General features: G+C 47.5%; 1 long non-coding RNA gene across 1 annotated transcript; it reads left to right on the top strand.

Moving 5' to 3' along the window:
- Positions 1 to 9,835: 9,835 nt before the first annotated feature.
- Positions 9,836 to 12,801, top strand: LOC134486486 (uncharacterized). The gene is made up of 2 exons (XR_010065479.1): positions 9,836 to 9,973; positions 12,396 to 12,801. It is a non-coding gene; the product is annotated as an uncharacterized LOC134486486 (long non-coding RNA).
- Positions 12,802 to 14,896: the final 2,095 nt, after the last annotated feature.

The raw sequence follows: 14,896 nt of genomic DNA, 5'->3' as shown, positions 1-14,896 counted from the left end.
GGTACATATCTTAGGAGCCTCCATGCCTGGATGCAGTAAACCTTTCCTTAATACCTTTGTGAGGAAAGAAAATAGGCAAGGAACAAAGACTGGAGACCGGAGTCTTCTGCACACACTCCCATTTTGCGTTTGCTAACTCAACCTTTTGTTTTGACCCACATGCAATTGTTAACGCTGCAGGGAGATCCCACGTGCCCTTGACCCAATTTCTCTTGGAGGAAACATCTTGCAAGGCCATGGTACAACATTACAGGCAGGACACTGACAGTGATAAATACTCCCTTCTCCCACCCCTGCAAGCATCCTTCATGCTGCCCTTCCTTAGCCAGAGTCTCCTGCTCTAGGTAGATCTTCAGCTTCCCTGCTGTTGTGTGAACTTTTCCTGAGAGACGAACAAATGTCTGTGCAACCCAGGTAGCACCCCCCAAAAGACCAAAGAAACTATTGCATTCAATACAGCCTGATAAAAACAGTGAGTTCAACTAGGGTGAGTCATAGGAGCATTGGGAGGTGCCACAAACAAGGTCGGGGTCAGGGTCCAGTCACAGCAGCATAGGTGAGGGATCACCCACAGAATCATGGGCTCAGGAATGAATGCACCATTGAGGAAAATGTCCCCTCTTTTCCAGCATCCTTTAACCCATATATACCTCCTCTACAGGGCTGGGCCCAATGAGTCCCTTCTCTCTAATGACTGCCGATTACATGTAAATCCTCACTCTCCCTGACCAATCATCAGGGACCCAGTCTTTTCTGGTCATTTGTAGATAATCACAGACCTGAGAGTACAGAGGGACAAGGGCAATGTCACACCCAGAGCAGAGTGCCACAACTCTCCCACCCTTTACACAGAGATGGGTAGAATGCCTGGCTCTCAGAGACCTCCACGGTTGCCACTCTGGCTGAGAACATGTGTGTGCTACCCTGTTGCTCCCACATAGCCACAGATGCCCTGGGGTTTGGTGGCAGCTTCTTACTGAGTCATAATGAAAGCCCAGATGTTTCTTAATTCTTTAGCTCCCAGGGTTTCCAGGAAGCCTCAACACATCTTCCTGGGGGAAGAGGCTGTTTCCCACAAGACTTTGCTGGCTTGGGAGGGTAGAGCAAGGTACGCTTGTGCACAGGAATGAATGTCTTATTTGATTTGATTTTGAATCCCTAGTACCCAACAGAAGATCGTTCATAGAAGGATGAATCTTCTATCAACAGGCCTATTTGGAAAACAAAAAGAATTAGAACACTCTAAGAAACAAGAAACAAGACCTTGACCAGGGGATCAAAGTGGAGTGGTAAAGAAGTTAGGCTGTCGTCATGTTTTAATCTATGTAGATACTCATGATAACGCCATTTTGGGCACCGAGAAGTTGAAAGTGACCTAGTCACACAGCTCAGAATGAGCAGTGTCCTCAGCGGTTTTAGTGGAACGAGGAGGGTCAGTGCATGGTGACATCAGGGGACCTCAAAAACATGGCTGAAGGGGAGAATCAAATTATACATTGTGTTCAACTCAAGGACACCTCTAGATAAAAAACAATCAGACACTAAGCAAATCTATACATTCATGTAGGAATAACAAAACAATTACAGATATTTTCTCAGGGGGTAGAGCGTAGATGTAATTAATGTCATTACAAAAAGTGTCCTGGCACTTTTCCAGGGTATAATACAGTGTGCTTACCTTACACACCAAAGGCTGTGGGTTCAATCTTCAGGTTTACACACACACACACAAAATGTTCAGAAAGACACATTTTGAGACTTTAACTATTTTCCTTATGGGAAGAAATGGAAAAAATATTCTCTAAAATTTTTTGATCTTTTTATCTGTGCATCTGTGTATGAGAGAGCATGTGTGTGTACATGTGCATGTATGTATATGTGTGCATATGTGTGTGTTTCTTGTGTTCATGTGCACATGTACTAGTCCGTTTGTGTATGTGTTTGTATTCTTGTGACTGCAGATATGTGTGTGCTTGTCACAGCACATACGTGGAAGTCAGAAAGACAGCCTTGGGTGTCATTCCACCTCCCACCCAGTTTGAGGCAGGGTCTAGTTTTTGCCACCAAAATGTCAAGCTAGTTGGCCCAAGTTTCCAGAGGATTCTCTCCTCTCTCTCTCTCTCTCTCTCTCTCTCTCTCTCTCTCTCTCTCTCTCTCTCTCCTCCCTCCCTCTTCCTTCCTCCCTCCCCCTCCCCCTCCGCCTGTCCCTCCCCCCTCCTGTCCCTCCCCCTCCCACCCTCCCTCCCTCTCTCCCCTCCCTCCCTCCCCCTCTCCTCCCCCTCCCCTTCCCCTCTCCCTTCCCCTCTCCCTCTCTTCCATCCCACCACAGATGAGCTGGAACTGGCAGTTCATGGTGCCACATCCAGTTTCACGTGAGTTCTGAGGACCCGACTCCAGGTCCTCACCCCTGACGCCAGCTCTCTGTCCATTGGGCCACCTGCCCAGCTCTTAAAATTCTGACTGCTCATTTCTATTCTTTTCGGAGCACTTAGTTTGCAAATATCATACTCAAACTTTTTCTTCTAGGTGCTGAAAATCAATAAATTCCTAGACTTGAGCCTTCCATGTGGTGATACCCCCTCGCAGGGCTCCAGGATACCTTATGAAGACTTGTGGGCTACTCCAACCTTCTCTTTACCCAGAGTACTTGCGAAGCATAGATGCTGTGTGGACCCATCCTCTGAGCGCGGGAACCATCTCTCTGTTTGTCAACTGCCAGCGTTGACATTCTCTCTCACTTCCCACGGTCTGGCACCAGAGAGGGGATCTGGAGCCAACTTGATTCCTCCTCTAAAGAGACAGCTTTGCAGTCTGCACTGTGTTTGTAAGGGAACTAATAAAATGTGCAAACCCCCACCCCCAATGCCTGCATGTGTGTTAGAATGGGGGGAATCTGCCTCCTGGCAGAAGTGGGCCGTCAGCATTCACCACAAGTCACCGTCGAACGCCCCTCACAGCTTGATGGACGGATGTGACGGTGGACCCCCAAAAGCTTCTGCACTCTGACCCTTACTTCTGCAATTAAGGTGGGGCAATGTGAATGCAGATGCTTGGTAACAGAAACAAATGCTGGCAAGCGCAAAACACCCACAGTGCCCAGGAGCCAAGCCCTGAGACAGCCACACCCACTTAGCGGGTGACTTGACTGAGGTGAGGTGCAGAACCTTTACGTTGGGTAGGCTCTGAACTAAAGGCCACTGCGTAGAAGCAATGGCCAAGTTACCCACTCAAGGAACCAGGACAGGGAAAGCCATGACCTCATGCAGAAAATCAGCATAGGGCTTAGTTGTGAAGACGGCAATCTTCCTATAGCTATGGAGACGTTTATCTGAATTTCTACACCTGCCTGAAAGATTCTCGCACACCCTCTGGTGTCGGGTGCCCCACCCCCTGCACTCAGTAGAAAACTACTTCTTCAATCAGCAAGCAAAGAGTTGACTCAGTCAATTAGCTGGGTGGGCCTGACCTCCCCAGAGGAGGTAGTTTCTGAGAAGGTAAAGCATTAGAGAATGGAGTCCTTGCTGGCCCAATAGCCCACAACATCATGTGCTGTCCCTAGGGCTCCAGGCAATGCCGTGAGTGACCTCTGGATGCTGTGGGTGGTTTCTATAGACATGTAGCAAGGAGGTACTGGTCATAGTCCCGCAGGAAATGAACAATACCAACCACCAGGGGAGCAGAGATGGCCCAAAGAGTCCTAGCTTCTACCAACTCCTGACTGACCTGTCAGAGACCCCGATCGTAGAGCCCAGTTAAAACCATGTCCTGGTTCCTGGCCAACAGGACCTGTGAGTTATGACGTTTCTACTGTTTTAATCTACTAACTTAGTCTTCATTCTTCATATATCAATGGAAGACTCATAGACAGCGATGTATCCTATAGGAATATAAAACTTAAAAAATGAAAATGAATTGCTTAGCACGTGTAAGATTAGAATACCCACTGCTGGCTCCCTCGTGAGATCTGAAGCCGCACACTTGCTGTTCTGAGGTAGTGTGGTGCCTCGAGTCCTGGCAGCCATCTTGACCAGCGAGTTCGAGGATCGCACAAGAGGTGACAGACGGAAGACCAGGAGGTCCCAACCTGGATATGTGCGTGCGAGCGACACTTCTCAGTACTGAGTTACCCTCTGTAAGTTTCTCCTCCAACTCCCACCCAGGTCAGTTCTAACACTGACATGTTTCAGTCAACTAGGGCATAATCCAATCTACTCCTTCGTCACCGGAGTCTCAGAAAAATGAACTGGCATCCTGCTGCCGCGGTGAGAGGCTGGATAGGCTAGAGAAGAGCTCAAGAAACATGTACTTCGTGTTTATTCAGTCAGTGAGTTTGGTTTGCTCCCCTGTAGCCCCAGCTAGCCTTGAATTCATGATCCTCCGGCTTTCATTTCCCGAGTGCTGGGATGAGGAGAGGCATGTGATTGTTGCACCTTGCTCACTCCAAGCTGTTCTTGAACTAACCCTCCTGTCTCCGTCTCCCAAGTGCTCCCCACATAGGCGTGCCCCGTCTCCTCCACGAGAAGTAATGTATCCTTTCCAAAAGGGCGGAGGGATACTCCCCGGATGGCTATGAATGTTGGGAGGTGAGGTGAGACTTTCGTCTTCGATTAGATTCGATAGGAGTAAATAATGGATGAGAAAGCGAGCTCGAACAAGCCTGCAGTTGGAGAGAAGCCGATTCTGCAGGGCCCCGCCCTGCCAAGGAAGCATCCTTCCCCAGCTCTGCCATTATCTCTCAGGTCAGAGGAGAAAGAACATCCCATGTGATGGAGGACCAGCCACGCTCTCCCTGCCCCATCTCACTTCAGGTCTCCCTCTGCAGCCTCCCTTTTCCTAAAGAGGATTCCTATTTTATCATTAAAACTGCTGATCGCAACCCTGCTAATAGATGAATATTGCTCGCACACAGAGAAAAGCAGCTAATGCGATCAAACACAACACTGATATTAAATTACTGTAACTCATTTACCTCGCCCGGGCACGCCGAGCCCCCTCCCTTCCGTGAGAGCTCCCGCATGCACACGCAAAAAAATCTATAAACCCTTCCCGACAACACAAAAGCTCCCTCTATGATGTGGATAAGAAACAGGACAGTCACTCTCTCCTGACATATTTGTTCTTTAAAAACAAATCAATGGCGCGAGGATTTGGCACCTGAATGTGGCGCCTGGATTTGATGAGGCAAAGACTGTCTTCATTAAGGACATTAATATTCATAGGGAGTAGGAAAATCTGACATGAGAGAGGACTCGCTAACCTTTTCTCATATTAGATTTTTTACTTCTTAACACAATTACAGTCCGGCAATGACTTAATTAATGCCGCTTGTCGTCAGCCGCCTTTTAAGGGCTGTCAATTTGGTCCTGCTGAGGCTGTCAAGGAAACAGAAAGACAGTCATCTTGGTGAGAAAGACATAGGAAGAAATTCAAACACTTAATAATATTCAAAAATGCTAGGCAAAACTCACAGATCCACTGGCACGGAGGAAGGGTTTTGTCTCCTTCCTGCCTGCCTTCTTGTTGCACTGCGGCTTGGGGTTGGTGGGCTTGGGAGTGGACTGTGGTAGAAGAGGATTGTTTGGAAGATGGCCGGGAAGGGGGAGAGACATTCCCTACTCAAAAGAGCAGCATGTCGGCACCCAGGAAATCAGGGTGTCCGGCTCTTCTCCTATGCAGTCACAGGGCTGTGAAGTTGAGAACTGTAGGAACAGGCTGTCTAGCAACTTCTCTACACAGAGAAGGATACTGGTCTGTATGAGTCTGTCTGCAGCTGGACTCACACCTGAGTTCAGCAGGCCAGCGTCTCTCCTGAGATACTTTTCCTTCCTTGACGCAGAGCACGGTGATAATGTAGATTCAAGGATTGGCTGAGAGACCAACATTTCAGGGTGCAACTTTCATGGAAGACTCTGGAAGACTCAGAAATTCTACATCTTTGCGTTGTCACAGATATGCTATAGAGCCAGAGCCCTGGGGTTCCCCCTCTTGATCTACCGTGACTTGACAGACTGAGTCCACTGGACTCCCTACCCTTCCTTGTGCTTCCTGCTGTCCCCTCGAGATTCATGCTGTTGGCTTCATCCTGACGTCACCTCCCTTCACATCCCCGCCCCTTCCCAGGGGTCACGCTCTGTGTGCAAGTGTGGAATTGGCAGCTTGAACACACTGTGGTGTTCTGTGAGACAAGACATGGGTATTACTGAGTCACAGTTTCTCCTATGTGCAGACACCCCCTGCCAGCCGTAGCCCACCTCAGGGCTCCTCAGCCATGATGCTACTGGCAGAGAGACCTGAATAGTTCAGTGCTGGGAGCCTTTCTGGACACCAGAGAGCATTCTTGGCCTTCACCTCTTAGGCTCCAGGAGCACCCGTTCCCCCTCGATGAGAAAATCAAATGTGTCCCTAAAAGCTAAGGAGATGGGTTAGTGGGTGAAGTGTTCACTACATGATCGTGGGGACCTGAGCTCGGATGCAGTCACATACTGGGGCACACATCTGTAACCCCAGCAATAGGGTGGGGGCATGGTGATACTTTGAATGTGTCACAGGTCTGTGTATTTGAATATAGCTGGGATGTGGTTTGAGGTTATGGAACTTTTAGGAGTGTAGCCATACTGAAGGAAGTATGATCCCGGGACCATGTGAGGGTAGTAAAGGCTTCACCCTAGATCCTTCATTCCTCTCTTCCTCTCCCTCTCCCCTCCCCCTCTCCCCCCTCTCTCTCCTCTTCCTCTTCCTCCTCCTCCTCCTCCTCTTCCTCCTCTTCCTCCTCTCTCTCTCTCTCTCTCTCTCTGAAAATGTAGTCAGCTACCTTCCTGACCCTCCCACCATGGCCACACCCCCCTGATATGACATACTCTTACCTCTTTGGAATATTGAGGTCTTTCTTTACTAAACTGCTGGGGCCGTGGCATTTTATCATGGCAGAAAAGTTACTAATACAGGTGTAGACAGAAGGGTGCCCCCCAAGGGCTTGTCAGTGAGCCAGTCTAGCCAAATCCGTGGGTTCCACATTCAGTGGGAGACCCCTGCCTCAAGAAATGAAGTGGAGGGCAACAGAGGAAGGCATCCAACACTGACATCTGACCTCTGACATCTGACCTCTGACCTCTGACCTCTGTGCCTGCGTCTGTGATCTGCACACCCACCTGCATACAGCACTCATACACGGGGTCTGCAGACCTGACCCAAGAAGGGTGCCTTGGAGCAAAGACACTCTCAGCTGAGGACTTCTCAGAACCGATTGCCTCACCCTCCTTACCTTCAGTGTCCACTGCGAGGGTCCTGTCCTGAGTACTTTCTACTGTCCCCTATCCCTGCCATGGTCTCCCATGCATTTCATACCATATGCTACGATGGGGTCTGTGTCTATTTCTTTGTTCAATAGCAGGTTGTACCGTGAGAGCAGAGGCCACTCTAAATGCTGTCTAAGTAATGCAAGATTTCACAACTGGTGTAAGGTAAGCTCCCGTTTTCCTACACCAGCAGTGAGCTTCTTAAATGTGGTCTCCGGAGACCTAAAGTGAAGCTACTTTGTCACGCTGTCAGCCAGGGGTCACTCGGCTTGACAGGTGCCTTCCGGGTAGCCATGTGGTTCTGATTTCTGTGCTCACAGGTGTCAAAGATTGTCTCGTTGGTTGAACTCTGTATCTTGAGTTTTTGTGGAGAAAATATGAACAGGTTTGTAAAAGAGTGACCTTGGATTGATACCTTTGTGTTTGTAAGAGAAGCTACAGGCTGTGTCTCTCCTGTGAAGCCACAAAGGGAAAATGAATGCTCTTTTCCTCTGTGGAATGCTAACAGCATCCCATGATGCCCACACTACAAAGAATAGTCTGTACTCCAATGCTCGCAGAACAATGGTAGAGGCCCAGGGGATGCTGGGAGCTGAGAAGAGGATTTGGAGTTATATCAAGAAGTAACCAGAGGAAAATACCCTTGAAAATAGCATCACTTACTCAAACTGGGCACCCTGAGTTTGAGCGCTGGGGTTCTGTGGGATAGGGGTGGGAAAAGAAAGACACTTGTACCCAGAGGGCCAGGTTGAACGGAGATGTATTGGAGGACACTGCTTGGCTACACAGAGAAGATCTGGCTGGTACTTGTTTATACAAATTAGGAGCCTGTGGAAGCTTAGGTTATCACCTCCTGCACAGTTTGTCATTGGTTGCATTCCTGGACAAGAAAAGACAAGAAGCTCATTGCAAGTTCCCCAGCCCCTTTCTTTGAGGCTCATCCTCTACGTTCTCTGCTTGACTGAGAGCTTCCTGTCTGAGGTCTCTCCACAGCCCAGGCAGGAGCTCTCCAAAGGGAAATCCTCGATGATGATTCAGAGTTAATATAAGCCCCTAAGTACTTATGGGAGGTACAGCATGCAACCTCGGCCCAAGACATCCCGGGTCTTGCCATTCCAACTTGAAGGGCAGACTGTAGAAATCATGGTCAGGGGGCTGGGGATTTAGCTCAGTGGTAGAGTGCTTACCTAGGAAGCGCAAGGCCCTGGGTTCGGTCCCCAGCTCCGAAAAAAAGAACCAAAAAAAAAAAAAAAAAAAAAAAAAAAGAAATCATGGTCAGAAGACCTTGAACCATGGGACTCAAAGCTCAGGTCATATCTGGCAGAAGATAGGATCTTAGGCAACCTAATGCATCCTTGCAACAGTGGACATTGCCCACTGAGGCTGTGTGGGATCGGTTCCCAACATGGACACCACATAGAAAAAGTAGAAAGAAAAGCAAGGATCTGAGCCCAACCCCTGGACTCCCCAACCTGTCTTTTCTCTCTGCAAGTAGATTTTGAAGTAAGGATGACTCTAGGACACAGAGCCACTGGAGCTCAGAGGAAGTTCCTGGGTGCCTAGGGTCTAGTGAGGGTGGGGTCAAGGGAGCTTACAAAGACAAATATTGGGGTTTTAAATTCATGACTGTTTGTGGGTCTTCAAATGATTAATTGGAACTAAAGGGAAACATGTAGTTTTTTTTCCCCCAAATTACACAATAACATCATGCCAGCCATGCTTTTTACAGTATGCAAATTGACCGTCTCTGCTGTTTGAAAACAAAGGACTCTGTCCTAAGACCACCAGCAAGGACAATGCAAGGCTCTGAGCCCTGTAAAGTTGTGTTCTCTGTGTTAGGAGCTTTCCCTCCAGCCCCGAACTCACAATGGCTGGCCACTCCTGAATTACCAAAGTGAAAACAACACCATTCCTTCCGCTGTGGTTTTATGGGTGCTCTCCAAGATCTCTGTTAGAAGCTTCATAGCCAGAATGCCCTCCATGTGAAAAGGTAGCAAAACTCAGAGGAGGTGTGTGGTAAGGACCTTCCCCCAATGAATAAAGATTTCAGGGGACCAATGGTTGGTATCAGGAACCCTTTCACCTCCAGCAGTGACATCACCTGGTCACCTGTGTGTCTGTTGCCATGGCAACGGCCATACATTCCCAGCATACCTTTGGCTCAGGTCACATTTCAAATAAAAGGCAGATCTTTCCTGCCCTTCCTCTTCTCTTCTTCTTCTCTTCTTCTTCTCTTCTCTCTCTCTCTCTCTCTCTCTCTCTCTCTCTCTCTCTTCTCACTCTCTCTCTCTTCTCACTCTCTTAAACCCCATCATCCCAACAAACATCCTCCATGTGAGATCTTGTAGCCCTGGTGTGGTTCAATTTTCATCCCAACACCAACCACTGGGCAAGGAGTAGGTGGGACTTCCAGATTTGGGGAGTGGCGGGGGGGGAGAAGAGGAGTAAAGGAACTTGAGGCTTTTTGAATGGAGAGAGAGCTTGGGGTAGAAGATGTAATGAACTAGAGGCCCCTGTGAGGTGGTGATCTACCAGGATGCACCCTGAGGATTTAATTTGGTGTGGCTTACTAATTAGGATGCTAGTAGTCACACCCAGCGTTGGAGTTACCTGTTGATTCCGAACTAAGATTGAGTGGTGTTTTCCTTCACGGCAACACAACTGAGTTCAAGAGAAAGGTACGGGGCACTCAGAATGTGGAAGCTTGACGCTGGTGTGGTAGCAACTTATCAAGGGAACTTAACGAGTTGGGTGGAGACATTTCCAAGAGCCAGAGAGTCTGCAGAGTCTGGCTGGGATGTTAGCAGAGTCCTGAACAAGAGAACTGCAAAATTGGCGGTCTCTACGTTGGGCTGGACAGGGAGATAGCCAGACCAGAGAGTAGCTGGTGGTAGCATGGAATGATAAATTCTTTTAATTATTTAATGCTACAGAGGTGGAGCCCCAGGGGGGAGGTCAGGAGGGAGGGGGAGACACACACACACACACACACACACACAAAGAGACAGAGTGACAGAGATAGACAGAAAGACAGAGACAGAGACAGAGACAGAAAATTGGCTTTCCCAACTTTACAATGTATTGAAGTTTCTCTGGGATTAATTAGTATTCATAAAAGTAAGTTGTTATAAAAGAGTAATTCTGGGTTCCTCCCCTTCCTGTCTTCATGAGGGACCACTTCCTCCCACACAAGCTTTGAAGGAAACTCAAGAATTCTTTGGAAAGTCAGCTGTGTTGGACGGTATTGTGCTAAGTCAAACTCATGAAGGAACATTTAGCTGAAGCAGACACAGGAGAGAGGATGTTGTACTGAAGCAGACATGTGAAAGGACACATGATGAAGGATTCTTTGCTCAGGACACACATGTATTGGTCCACCTTAATTTGTGTAGCTGAGCTCCATTTGTTGGAACTCCATAGAAAGAAATGCACCAAGAAACTGGCAGCGTGCTCCAGTTTCTTGCCACTTCCTTGGACTCAGGCTGATTGGTAGAGTGATGTCAGCTGAGACAGACTCCTGTGCTGAGGCAAGATTCAAAGAGGATATGAGATGTTTGTAGGGACTGTCAAAGCAACTCAATGAACAGCGGCAGAGGCCGAGTTAGGCTTGCTTATAGAGCTAGCTGTTCAACGCCTGTTGGTCTCTTGTCTTCGCTGATCTTTGCTTCACTGAGAAAGGCACAGCTGAGAAATTTTGCTGGCAATCCTCCTGGTCCCTCCTGCTGTCTTCGTGTTTGCTAACCCAACACTACTCAACTACTGCTGGTGTGTCTGTGAAGTGTTTGTGAGTGGACGGAACTGCCGCTGTTAACCTGTGAACTGAACTGCCCATTTCCAGACCACACAGATGGGAGTTGCTCCAAAGACCCCTTTCTAAACAGGTCCACTTCCCCCCATATCTTTTCTTTTCCATTACCTCTGGTGGTTGGCGGGCTAAACGGGGAGGTTAAAGCATTTAAGAACCATCATTAAAAATAAGGTTTGAAAAAAAATTGAAGTCACACAAGCTCCTGCCATGATGCCATCTGCTCTGATGATATGCAGCCAACAGGTCCTTGACAGGGCCAGTAGCATTCTGTTTAGACTGTCAGACTCCAAAACTGTATATAAACCTCTTAACCTTCATATTTCTATCATATTATGACAATAGAAAATAGACTGATAAACCCCCCCCCCCCGCCACACTGAGTTCTGGGTTCCTGATGGTATAGGGTCAAATAGAGACATTGGCTGCGAAGACCAGGGATCACATCCTGCTTCTGCCACTGATCCTCAGTTCCTACATACATACAGTAGGTGATCAATACACGCTCTCATATTATTGATACGCATCGGAATCCTCCTACCACCACCCCTTGTTTTCAATTTATGATGAAATCCCTTGGTTAACTTTATCCTTGGCCTCATTCTGTTCATTTCAAGTTCAGAGAAAAGTCATCCTAAAATCATGTTATTATGTGTGCTTGTTCAAAGCCCGCCCTCCTCGTCACTACATCAGCCTGCCTCTTCTTGCCCACTCACAGTTTAAGAACCAAGTAAATTTTTTTCCATATCCTCCTAAGATGACTGTTGGGATTTCTGTCTAAATCGGAGGTGTGGCGCCTACAGTGAGAGCTTTCTCCAGGGTAGAGTGAGACTTTTAGGATAATTAACTGTATTGGATTAAGAAGTCTGAAGCCACGAGAACTCATCACTAAATCACGGTTGAAGCCGATTTGGCTCGGAAGCGTCTTTGGAGATTTAAGTCCTAGTTTATCATAATCAATTATTCTATATGAAACCATTTTCTCTTGGAGCTATCCCCGGAAGAACGACACTCAGTCTCTCCCATGGCCCCCTGGTCCTCAGGTTACTCCCAGCGTGGTGGTGAGAAGGGATTCTGATCGCCTTCATTCTGTGAAATTCAACTCAGAGACTCCTCACCCATGGGTGGCCCAGCCCACTTATCACTGAATGAAGCCACTTATCTCTGCGGACTCTGCGTCTTTTGGGAGTCACGGCTGTCCTGTGGGAAGCTGGGAATGCCTTTCAAAGAAAGCCTGATTTACTTAAAGAAAAGTGTGTGCGTCCCTCCGACACTCTCTTTGTGTACTCTTCCAGACAGCATGATGGAATGGACAAGCCCAAGCCAGGACACTTTTCTAAGACACCTGTCTACAGATAACCGATCATGAAATACAAGTGTCTTCCAGCACCCAGGAAGAATTACAAATGTGTCCCCTGCCATCGGCTGGGGCAAAGATGGATGCTCACACCTGCCCTGAGAAAACTCTTCTGCACTTACAGGAGCCAAAAAGGATGGTCAGCTCTGACCAAGAGCCTTCTGCACCCTGAATTCCCCACGCCTTCCCATCATGGAATCTGAACGACGTGTTAAGGAAATGAACAAAGTAACTCTCATTCTACCAAATGGGTTCAAAGCAACGTGGGGTGCGGTGGGGATCAATACGTATAATGATAAGCAATCAGCTTCGGGAATGAATGCACAACCATAAATGGTTATTGGTATCGATGGGCATTTATATGAAGCCAACAGAGATAAACAGGCAATATTTAATCAATGCTAAACGCAGGCTGGGCAATGTTCTAAGTCACTTACATATCCTTGCCCAGCTTCACATGGACAGCAGCTCAGTAGGGAGGACATTTCTGTTCATTCTGTGGGCACTGAGGCAGAGATAGGGTATGGCCTGTGTGTGCTGTATGGTAGCATTGGTGTGAAAACCAAGATAGTGTGAGCACACTCCAGCCTGTGCACATGTGTGTGCATGTGTGCATGTGTGTGTAAGAGACAGAGCTGTGTACATATGTGGAGATCAGAGATCAGGAATCCTCAACCGTGCTACCTCACCCTGGGTTTTTTGTTTGTTTGTTTGTTTTTGTTTGTTTGAGACAGAGTCTCTCACTGAATCTGAAGCCTAGCAATTCAGCAAGTTGTCTGGTCAATGAGCTCCAGAAGTCAGGTTGCTTCTGTTCCCCCAGACCTGGGTTACCAAGTGTTTCTGTGGGTGCTGGGGACCTGGTCCTCTTTCTGTGAGTGCTGGGGACCTGGTCCTCTTTCTGTGAGTGCTGGAGACCTGGTCCTCTTTCTATGATGTGCTGGGGACCTGGTCCTCTTCTGTGAGTGCTGGGGACCGGGTCCTTATGCTTGTGCAACAGTCATGTTATACACTGAGCCATCTCCCCAGCTCTTATTGGCACATTTATGCTCTTAGATCCATGCTACCTACCCACATCCCATGCACACACGTTGTACACACATTTTTGCCTGCCTTCCTACTGCCAGAGTCCTTATGCTTAGGCTTGCTCTCTGAGCTGCCTCCAGCGATGCTGGAAATACAGGAACAGTGAGGTGATGTGGTTCACAGTGGACATCTTCAGAGTGGTCTTAGTGTCAAGATAACTGGAGACAAATCACACACCAAAGTGGAGGTTTACAGGGGCTCTACGAATGTCTTTTTAGCACCCAATTCTGAGACCTGAGTGGGGGGAGGAAGGAGAAGGATTTGGTCTATCAGTGGAAGGGCACCTCACCTAAAAGCCCAGCACAACACTCATCTCAAAGGCCCTTGCAATACCCACAATGCATTTAAGCCAAGCCCATTTGGGAAACTTCTCTGAAGCTGTTATGGAAGGGAGAAATCAAAACGAACTTTTCAATAAAAACTTGTACTCACTCTCACATTGACTTTTAATGAACAGGTCGGATCTGGTTCTAAGCTTGTCTGCAGTTTTCTTCAGAACTCGTTTCTTCCCTTCGGCTGTAATGAGAGGGAAGAAAGAAGTGGAGAGCCTCTCCCAGCTCTGCAATAGTTCATAAATATCTCTTTAAATATGAAACCATCTAAGCCCTTGGTGGCCATTACTTATTTATTAAGCTCCCTATGCAAACTTCTCTCCACACCATCTCCTCTCTCTGAACTCACACAATGGGTTTTCCACATGTCAGACGTGGACCCGCTTTCTAATCACAACCAATCATCTCCTCTTGCCTCCTCGAGATCACTAGTACATTGGCCCAACTTTGATATTAAAATTCAGTACAGTTCAGTTTGCCATTGATTCTTCTAGACTGCCTGCCTTGGAGTTGGAGAGAAACTTGAGACATACACTAAAAAAACCAACAGACTTAAAACCATCTGAGGAGACTGGATCCCAAAAGGTCACTTGTCATTCACCGAACAACACATTTTGCTTATTTCCTAAAAAAAAATAAATAAATAAATAAAATAAAATAGAAAATAAAAACCCATATACAGTTCATTCAAAACAACTTGGGGGCTGAAGAGATGGTTCAGTGGTTAGCTCACACTCACTGCTCTTACAAAAGACCCGAGTTCACCTTCCGGCACCCACATTAGACGACTCAGAGCCTCTTCAGCTTCGTGGGATCCACCACCCTCTTCTGGTCTTCCTGGCTTCTGTACTCCTGTGCACATGCCCACACACAGAAATACAAAATAAAATAAAAACACAAAATCAAACCTTTTAACAAAAAAAATCTATGAGGAAGAAAATGTTTCAAATCATAACCAATACCGATGTTAAATATCTCAATACATTCCCGGGTGACTTGTGCATTCTCTCTATTTCCCAACCGG

This window comes from Rattus norvegicus, chromosome 3, assembly GCF_036323735.1.
Source record: "Rattus norvegicus strain BN/NHsdMcwi chromosome 3, GRCr8, whole genome shotgun sequence".
NCBI lineage: Eukaryota > Metazoa > Chordata > Mammalia > Rodentia > Muridae > Rattus > Rattus norvegicus.
This window is presented reverse-complemented; position numbering and strand designations above follow the sequence as displayed.